A 10,384-nucleotide genomic window follows, 5' to 3' on the forward strand; every position below is an offset into this window, starting at 1 on the left:
CATCAATGGCAATACATGACAATAATTAACATACTTTTCATTTAAAAGGCAGCAATGGCCTGAAAAACAGAGCTGCATTTTTGCCTGGGCTCTCCTACTTGTATAAGTCTTATTTCTGTGATTTAAACATATTGTAGCTTTTAGGGCCTCTGTTTTTTAACTGTGAAGTGAGGGACTTGGATTAGTGTTGGCTTTCAGGGAAACGGTTGAGTTTTAAATCATACTATTACCATTCAATCTTTGTGGATATCAGGAAAAATTATTTAGCCTCTCTAGTTTTCTTTTGGCCTATCTTTAAAATAGCACCTACTTCACAGGGTTGCTGTGAGGATGCTAATATGTGTGATGTGTTTAGGATAACTGACTGCCACAAAGTTAGTCCTCAGTAAATCTACAGTTCTATAAATATTTCTGGGAACAGCTTGGGTAGCCATTTGGGTTGGAAAGGGATTGGTGTGTATTGGTGAAGGTATAAAGGTCTACTGACAACCTTCGCTGTTCAAGGTGCTGAGCAGGTTCCTGTAGGGTTTGGAGGAAGACCTAACTCTTTAACTCCACTGCTCCTTCCCACTGACATGAGTTAGGTTGGTGCCGGGAACCCAGTGATTAGTTGTTGCACTTTCTAACACTCAAGATCTAGATCTGGGGCTTCTAAGAATATCCAGGAGCCCTAATGGCACAGGTGGTTAAGCACTTGGCTACTAACTGAAAGGTTGGCAGTTTGAACCCACCAGCCTCTCTGCGGCAAAAAGAAGTAGCAGTATTCTCCATAAAGATTTCAGCTTTGGAAACCCTACGGGGTAGTTCCGCTCTGTCCTATAGGATTGCTATGAGATGGAATTGACTTGACAGCAGTGAATTTGGACAGATATCCAGACTGTAAAAGGGCCTTGGTTACTCTTCAGAGACAAGAAGAGAGAATTTAAATTTGGGCTCATTATTAGGGTAAGGACACTGGGGTTACCTATTTTGTATACAGCGTGGAGCAAGCCAAATACTGATCTGGAGGCTTTTTGTCATTTGGAAGCAGCTGGAGCAGATCTAAAGGAAAAGGGACAGATGGCAAGGGTATGAGTTAGAACAGGTGGAAAAAACAATTTTCCAGAAAAGCACAAAACTTAATGTAAGCAAATTGTTTTCCGGGTATAAGCACTAAAGATACAGGACACTTCATTGGTATGGATGGAAGTAAGGTGAAAGCAGAACAAGAAGTCACTCAGTCATAGTGCCAGAGGTGTAGGCTGTAGGGGAAAATGTCATTAAGAGAGGCACAGGAAGAGGAAGGTGCCAAAAGCAAACTTCATCTACCTACAAACTTCTTCTCTGGTTGCCTCCTCCCTAGAGACCTTTATCAGTTCTCTTGTTTTCTTTTCCTTTTCCCTGCTTGGAGAAATGAAGCAGGGGAGGAACTAGCCTACGTGAGCTGATCCCACTGTGTCACTGAAGGAAAAAAGGGGCCAGGCTGGGGACTTGGAATGGGTTTGATGTTGCCTATATTGGTGCAAATGGTTAATGTGCTCAGCTGCTAACCGAAAGGTTGATGGTTTGAGTCTATCCAGAGCTACCTCGGAAGAAAAGCTTGGCAATCTACTCTGAAAAATAAGCCATTGAAAACCCTATGGTGCACAGTTCTACATTGACACACGTGGGGTCAATATGAGTTGCAATTGACTCGACAGCAACTTTTTTGTTGTTGTTGTTAGAACCTGTAGTTAGCACCTCACTTCAAGGGGTGGATCGTTAGGCAGGAGGTCTGTAGCATGGGAGAGTTCAATGCAGATATCACCTGTCCACCTGGCTTTTGCACCTGGATCTACCATCTCATCTTGGTGCTCCTCAGTGCAAAAAGCATCCATTTTAACCATTTTATTAAAAACATTCTCTGACCAAGAATTGGTTAGTTTCAGGAGAATTTTACTCAAGTTTCATATGCGAGAGTAGGGTGTGGGATGGGTAGTAGTGATCAGTGTGTGTATCTAGGTGTAGGTCAGAGGGAAGATTCACAGACAATACACAGAATCCAATTGGCTCTTTTTCATGTAATTTTTCCCCATTCTTCTCTTTCCTTCTTTCACTTAGAATACACATCAATCTCCTAGTATTATAAGGAACCCTAGTGGCACAGTAGTTAAGAATTCGACTGCTAACCAAAAGGTCAGCAGTTCAAATCTACCATCTGCTCTTTGGAAACCCTGTGGGGCAGTTCTACTCTGTCCTATATGGTTACTATGAGTCAGAATCGACTCGACAGCAACAGGTTTGTTTTTTTATTTTCTGGTGGTACAATGGTTAAGTGCTCAGCTGCTGACTGAAAGGTCAGTGGTTCAAACCCACTAGTGGCTCCTTGAGTAAAAAGACCTGGTGATCTACTCCCATAAAGATTACAGCCTAGAAAACTCTATGGAGGAAGGACCCAAGATGACTGCTTAGTCAGACACACCATGCTGTCCTTGTACAGGAAAAACCCAAGAAACCAAGTGAAACAGGTGCAGGTGGCAATCCTGGAAACCTGGATATCAAAAGGAAGGATAAAGAATTGAATCGAATACCAACTGGAAGAAGAAATTGAACAAAGGCAGAAAATGAGGAGTGATACAGAGCAGAGGTGCCCTGGCAGCCACCCCAGTACAGTGTTGCCATTTTGAGACAAAGGTAACAGTGACCCCAGGTGAGGAGCACAGGAAAGCAACTTCACAGAATTCCCAATAAGTGACAGAGAAACTGTATAGACACACCCAGAGTGATCTGGATCCAAGGAAGCAAAGAACAGAAAGAAAGGTGAAAGCTCAAGGGATCCTGGCATCTACAGAGTAGGGAGAGAGCCACTTGCCCACAACACACCCTGCCTGCTGACCTGGCAAGCAGTGGAGAACAAGGTCCTGTGCCACTGCTAGCACGCCAACCCCATGCCTGCGGACCAGCCGAGTGGCAGAGAGTGCACTCCTGTGCTCCTCCTCACCCACAGCACCCATTACACCTGCCACCCTGCCCCAGCTGCCTGACCAGTGAACAGAGACCCGTGATCACACGGCCAGCAGCAGCCCTGCCCACCTGGAGACAGGAGCTGTGCCCTCCCATAATGGAAGACTAGCAACCAGAAGAGTGCAATTTATCCATCCACCTGATATATCAAAACAAAACAAAAAAACGGGACAAAAAACCCAGACATACAATCAATTGATCAATAAAATAACACCTTAATGACTTGGAGACAGCAGACAATAGCAAATCATATAAAGAAACAGGGCAAGATGGTCCAAGCAAATCACCAAAATAAAGGGGAAGAAAACCTTCCAATGGAAGAAGTGGTAATGAAACTACCCTATAAGAAATTCAAAAGAATTATATGTAGGAGCCTCAAAGAGATCAAGGAAAACGCAGACAAAACTCTAGAATAATTCAGGAAAACAATACAAAAACAAAATGACAAATAAATAGACAATTAGAAAACATACAAAACCAGCAACTAGAAATGCAGAAGATTAACAATAAAATATCAGAAATAGATATCTCAATGGATGGACAAAGAAGAAGAATTGAATCAATGGAAGAAAAAATCAGCAAAAAAAAAAAAAAAATCCCTTGATACTAATTTGTTTGAGAAAAAATAAGAAAAAGAATAAAGAAAAATGAAGAAAGCCTGAGAATTAGATGGGGCACTATTAAGAGGAATAATTTATGCATGATTGGAATTCCAGAACAGGAGGAGAGAAAAAAAAAAAAAAAAAGCACTGAGAATTTTTGAACATTTGCTAGCAGAAAACTTCTCTAATATTGTGAAAGACAAGGTTACCATCCAAGAAGCTCAATGAACCCCATCCAGGATAGACCCCAAAAGAAAGTCACCAAGACATATCGTAATCAAACTTTCCAAAACCAAGGACAAAGAAAGAATTCTTAGAGCCACTGGGAAAAAAAAAATAATATCTCCTACAAAGTGGCACCAATAACTAAGCTCTGATTTCTCCCCAGAAACCATGCAGGCAAGAAGGCAATGGGATGACAATGTATGAAACCCTGAAAGAAAGAATTGCCAACTAAAAATCATATATCCAGCAAAATTATCTCTCAAATACAATGGCAAAACTAGGACATTCACAGATAAACAGAAATTAAAGTAATTTGGAAAAACCAGACCAAACTTAGAAGAAATATTAAAGGGAGCCTTTCAGACAGAGAAACAACAACATCATACGACGAGATTAAGACGTATGACAATATCACCCAGATACCAACCCAGATAAAGAAATCTCAAAAGAAAAGAAAGCCACAAAACTGAAAACAAGGAACCAGACATGTAAATCACAACAACTTCAAAACAAAAAGGAAGAATAAACGGTGTAGTTATAGAATTTCCATATGGAGAGGAAGTCAAGGCGATATCAAGATATAACAGACTGTTTTAAACTTAGGAAGATAAAGGTAAATTTCAGAGTAATCACAAAGAAAATTAATAAACCTACTCATCAAAATAAAAAAGAAGAAAATCATAAAGACACCTGTCATGGATTGAATTGTGTCCCCCAAAAACATGTGTATCATTTTGGCTAGGCCATGATTCCCAGTATTGTGTGATTGTCCACCATTTTTTCATCTGACATGATTTTCCTATGTGTTGTAAATCCTACCTCTATGATGTTAATGAGATGGGATAGGTGACAGGTTAATGAGGCAGGACTCAATCTACAAGATTGGGTTGTGTCTTGAGCCAATCTCTTTTGAGATATAAAAGAGAGAAGTGAGCAGAAAGACAGGGGGACCTCATACCACCAAGAAACCAGTGCTGGGAGCAGAGTGCATCCTTTGGACCCAGGGTTCTGGCACAGAGAAGCTCCTAGTCCAGGGGAAGATTGTTGAGAAGGACCTTCCTCCAGAGGCAACAGAGAGAGATAGTCTTCCTCTGGAGCTGACACCCTGAATTTGGACTTCTACCCAAATAGACTATGAGAAAATAAATTTCTCTTTGTTAAAGCCATCCACTTGTGGTATTTCTGTTATAGCAGCACTAGATAACTAAGACAACACTGTATACACAAAATCAACAACAATAAAGGAAATGAAAAGAAAATCCACAAACAAAAAGAACCCAGCACAGAAAACTAAACCATTAATACTACAAAAAAGAGCAAAGAAACGGTCAACACCACACAAACACACCCCCAAAAAATAACAAAATGACAGCAGTAAATTCATACCTATTGATAATCACAGTGAATCTCAATGGTTTAAATGCACAAGTAAAGAGACAGAGATTGGCACAATGGATTAAAAAACAGTACCCATCAACATATTGCCTACAAGAGACACATTTTAGACACAAAGTCATAAGTAGGTTAAAAATTAAAGGGTGGAAAAAAATATATCAAGCAAACTAACAAAAAAGAGCAGGAGTGGCAATATTAATATCTGATAAAATAGACTTTAAATCAAAATCCATCATAAGAGACAAGGAAGGGCATTATATAATCATTAAATAGTCAATCAACCCTTTAATCATAACTGTAATAAACATTTCTGTACCTAATGACAAAGCTCCAGATTACATAAAACAAACTCCAGTAGTACGAAAAGAGAAATAGTTTCACAATAACAAAAAAAACCAAAAACCAAATCCCTTGCTGCTGAGTTGATTCCAACTCATAGTGACTCTATAGGACAAAGTAGAACTGCCCCATAGGGTTTCCAAGGAGCAGCTGGTAGATTTGAAATGCCAAAGTTTTTTGGATAGCAGCCATAGCTCTTGACCACTGCACCACCAGGGCTCCAAACAATAAGAAACTTTAATATACCACTTTTGATGAAGGACAGAACAACTAGAAAGAAACTCAACAGTGGTACAGAAGATCAAAATAACACAATCAACCAATTTGATCTCATAGACATATACAGAACACTCCACCCAACAGCAGTATAGTACACATTCTACTCCAGTGAACATGACAAACCAGACTTACTGGTTTAATAGAGACTGGAGGAACTCTCGAGACTATTGCCCTAAGACACCCTTCTTACTTGGAACTGAAGCCACTCCCGGAGGCCACCTTTCAACCAAATGATAGACTGGCCTACAAAATAAACAATAACACGTGAATAATGTGCTTCTTAGAATAATTGACTATGTGAGATTTGCCCAAAAGCAAAGATGAGAATGCAGGGAGGGGTAGGGAAACTGAACAAACGGAAATGGGGAACCCAGGGTGGAAACGAGACGAATGCTAACACATTGCAGAGATTGGAACCAATATCTTGGAACAATTTGTGTATGAATTATTGAATGGAAAACTAAATTGCTATGCAAACTTTCACCTAAAGCACACACCCACATGCGCGCACACACACACAAAACCCTATGGGGCAGTTCTACTCTGCCACATGGGGTTGCTATGAGTTGAAAATCGACTTGGATGGCATCCAATAACAACCTAGTATTATGCATACTAGTTTACAAAGTATCTTTTAATATTTTAGTGATACCCCGAATGAGTTACTGAATAAATTTCATGGAAAAAGTATTGGGCCCTTCAAAAAATTTTTTTTGAGTAAAATTTTTTCTATCCACTTGTAAAAACCCGGTAGGCCTTCTTTTAACACATGTCACATGGGAGATATTCCATATTAGCAAATATTTGGCTGTAATCATGAGTCCATTTCTACTGCTGTAAAATCTACATTGAGCACATGAAGAACGATAAAAATGACCCAATAGTTGAATTCCTGATATTATTTTCTTGGAAATATTTTGTATTTAAGTGCTACTGTGGTAAAAATGTGTTTGTTTGTAAAAGAGAAAGATAATAAGAGGTTAGTCATTTCCTGACTAATGATTATTATAATGAGACTTTTAAATGATGGCTTGAAATTTGTCTGGTACTGTATGCTTTGGAACTGGTAATTAAAAAGCAATGGGCATTGGGCAAGGACAACAAAACCACAGAGATGAGCTATGATAAAACCAGAGTCCTGGAACGCAACCAAAAGGAAAAGATAGAATAATGGCTTAATTAAAAGCATTTCCAGACATGACACTGTTCAACTGCTTCCACAGGGAAAGCTGATTACTGAAAGGTACCCATGAGGAATAAAACTCATTTTCCTCAGCTATTTATATTTTTTCTGTCCTGTATCTCTTTCTTTCTTATAAAATAAGATTATCGTCTGATTACAGATGTTCACACTGATTATACTGCATTTAGAAAACTTAGAAGACTTTAATGAAAAAAGATCAAAGTCTAAAAACTGCCAACCAAGAATATATATCCTGGCAAACTCTCCCTTAAATATGATGGCAAAATTAAGACATTTCCAGAAAAACAGAAATTAAGGGAATTCAGAAAAACCAAACAAACTTACAAGAAATATTAAATGGAGTCCTTCAGTTAGAGAACAAACAGCAGTAGAAAACAACCAGAGTCTAGGATGCAGGACAGCATCAGCCAGATACCAACCTAGGTAAAGAACTCTCAATAATAAAACAAAGCTAAAAGACTTAAAACAGGGAAACAGAGACATCAATCTGTAAATGACAACAACATCAAAACAATAAAAAAGGGAATAAACGATGTAGGTATAGAACTTTCAAATGGAGAGGAAGCTAAGGCAATATCAAGTATTAAAAGAAAGTTTCAAATTTAGGAAGATAAGGGTAAATTTCAAGGTAACCATAAAGAAAGTTAATAAACCTACTCATCAAATTAAAAGAAAAAAAAAGAAAGCATAAAGTCTCAGTAAATACAAATTTTGTAATAATGAAAGAAAAGAAAATCCACAAACCAAAGGCACTCAGCACAGGAGAGTAAGAGGAACAAAGAAAATGTCAGCACCACAAAAAAAAAAGCACAATATGACAGCAATAAACTGATACCTGTTGTAAATGTCTTAAATACACCTGTGAAGAGACAGAGAGTGGCTGAAGGGATAAAAAAAGCATGACCCATCAATACACTGTCTACAAGAGACAGACCTTAGACCCAAAGACATAAATATATTAAAAATAAAAAAAATAAAAAAAAAAATCAAGCAAACAGTAACCAAAAAAGGGCAGGAATTCCAATACTAATCTCAGATATAATAGACTGTAAGGCAAAATCAACCATAAAAGACAAGAAAGTACATTATGTAATGATTAAAGGGACAATCCACCAAGAAGATATAGCTTTAGTAAATATCTACGCACCCAATGACAGGGTTCCAAAATACATAAAATAAATAGCACTAAAAAGAGAAATAGACAGTTCCACATTAGTAGTAGGAGACTTGCAATACACTACTCTTGCTAAAGGACAGAATATCTGGAAAGAAACTCAGCAAAGATACAGAAGACCTAAAGGCCAAAATCAACCAACTTGACCTCATAGACATATATAGAACACTCCACCCAAAAGCAGCAAAGTATACACTCTTTTCTAACACACATAGAACATTCTCCAGAATAGATTGCATTTTAGGCCACAAAGGAACCCTCAATAAAATCCAAAACATCAAAATAATACAAAGCATTTTCTCTGATCACAATGCCTAAAAGTAGAAATCAAAACCAGGAAGAACAAGAAAAAGAATTAAATATATGGAAACTGAACAACATCTTGCTTAAAAACAATTGGGTAATAGAAGAAATAAAAAGGGGAATCAAAAAACTTCCTAGAATTAAATAAGAATGAAAATATATCATACCAAAACCTTTGGGACAGAGCAAAGGCAGTGCTCAGAGGTCAGTTGATAGCAATAGATGCTCACATCAAAAAAGAAGAACGGGCTGAAATCAAAACGTTAGCCTATAACTCAAACAAATATAAAGAGAACAGCAAAAGAAGCCCACAGTCACCAAAGAAAGGAAATAACAAAGATTACAGCAGAAATAAATGAAATAGAGAATAGAAAACCAACAGAAAGAATCAACAAGACCAAAAGTTGGTTCTTTGAAAATATCAACAAAATTGAAAACAACTGGCCAAACTGACGAAAGAAAAACAGAAGAGGAAGAAAATAACCCAGATAAGAAATGAGATGGGGGACATTATAACAGGCCCAACTGAAATAAAAAGGATCATAGCAGAATACAATGAAAAATTGTACTTCAACAAATTTGAGAACCTAGAGGAAATGAACAAATTTCTAGAAACATGCTACCTACCTAGACTAACACAAGCTGAGATAGAAAATATGAACAGACCCATAACAAGAGAAGAGATTGAAGAGGTAATAAAGAAAACTACCGACAACAGCAACAAAAAAGCCCTGGCCAGGATGGCTTCTTTGGAGAATTCTACCAAACATTCAGAGAAGAGCTTACACCAGTACTACTCAAACTATTTCAGTGAATAGAAAAGGAAGGAATACTCCCAAATGCATTCTATCAAGCTGGCATAACTGTGATACCAAGGCCAGGCAAAGACATCATAAAAAAAGAATATTACAGACCAATATCTCTCATGAATATAGATGCAAAAATTCTCAACAAAATTCTAGTCAGTAGAATTCAGCATCATATCAAAATAATAATAGACCATGACCAAGTGGGATTCATACCAGGTATGCAAGGATGGTTCAACATTAGAAAATCAATCAACGTAATCCACCACATAAACAGAACAAAAGAAAAGAATCACGTGAACATCTCAATCGATGCAAAAAAGGCATTTGATAAAGTCCAACATCCATTCCTGATAAAAACTCTCAATAAAATAGGAATAAAAGGGAAACTCCTCAATAAAACCAACAGCCAACATCATTCTCAATGGAGAGACGCTGAGATCATTCATCCTGAGAACAAGATAAGCATGCCCTTTATCACCACTCCTATTTAACATTGTGTTGGAAGTCCTAGCTAGAGTAATAAGGCAAGAAAAAGAAACAAAGACATCCAAATTGCAAAGGAAGATGTAAAACTATCCCTATTTGCAGATGATATGATCCCATACATAGAGAATCACAAAGATTCACAAGAAAACTACTGGAACTAATAGAAAGTTCAGCAGAGTAGCATAATACAAGATCAACATACAAAAATCAGTTGGATTCCTATACACCAACAAAGAGAACTTCAAAAAGGAAATCAGGAAAACAACACTATTTATAATGAAAAAACAAACAAACCTGGTGCTGTTCTGTCGATTCTGACCCATAGTAACACTATAGGACAGAGTAGAACTGCCCAATAGAGTTTCCAAGGAATGGCTGGTGGATTGGAACTCCTGACCTAGCAACGGAGCTGTCATGGATTGAATTGTGTCCCCCCAAAAATGTGTGTAGCAACTTGGCTAGGTCATGATTCCCAGTATTGTATGATTGTGTTATCTGATGTGATTTCCTTATGTGTTGTAAACTCCACCACTATGATGAGATTATATGTGATCTCCTCATGTGTTGTAAATTCTATCACAATGAT

Source organism: Trichechus manatus, unplaced genomic scaffold, assembly GCF_000243295.1.
Source record: "Trichechus manatus latirostris isolate Lorelei unplaced genomic scaffold, TriManLat1.0 scaffold00212, whole genome shotgun sequence".
Lineage (NCBI taxonomy): Eukaryota > Metazoa > Chordata > Mammalia > Sirenia > Trichechidae > Trichechus > Trichechus manatus.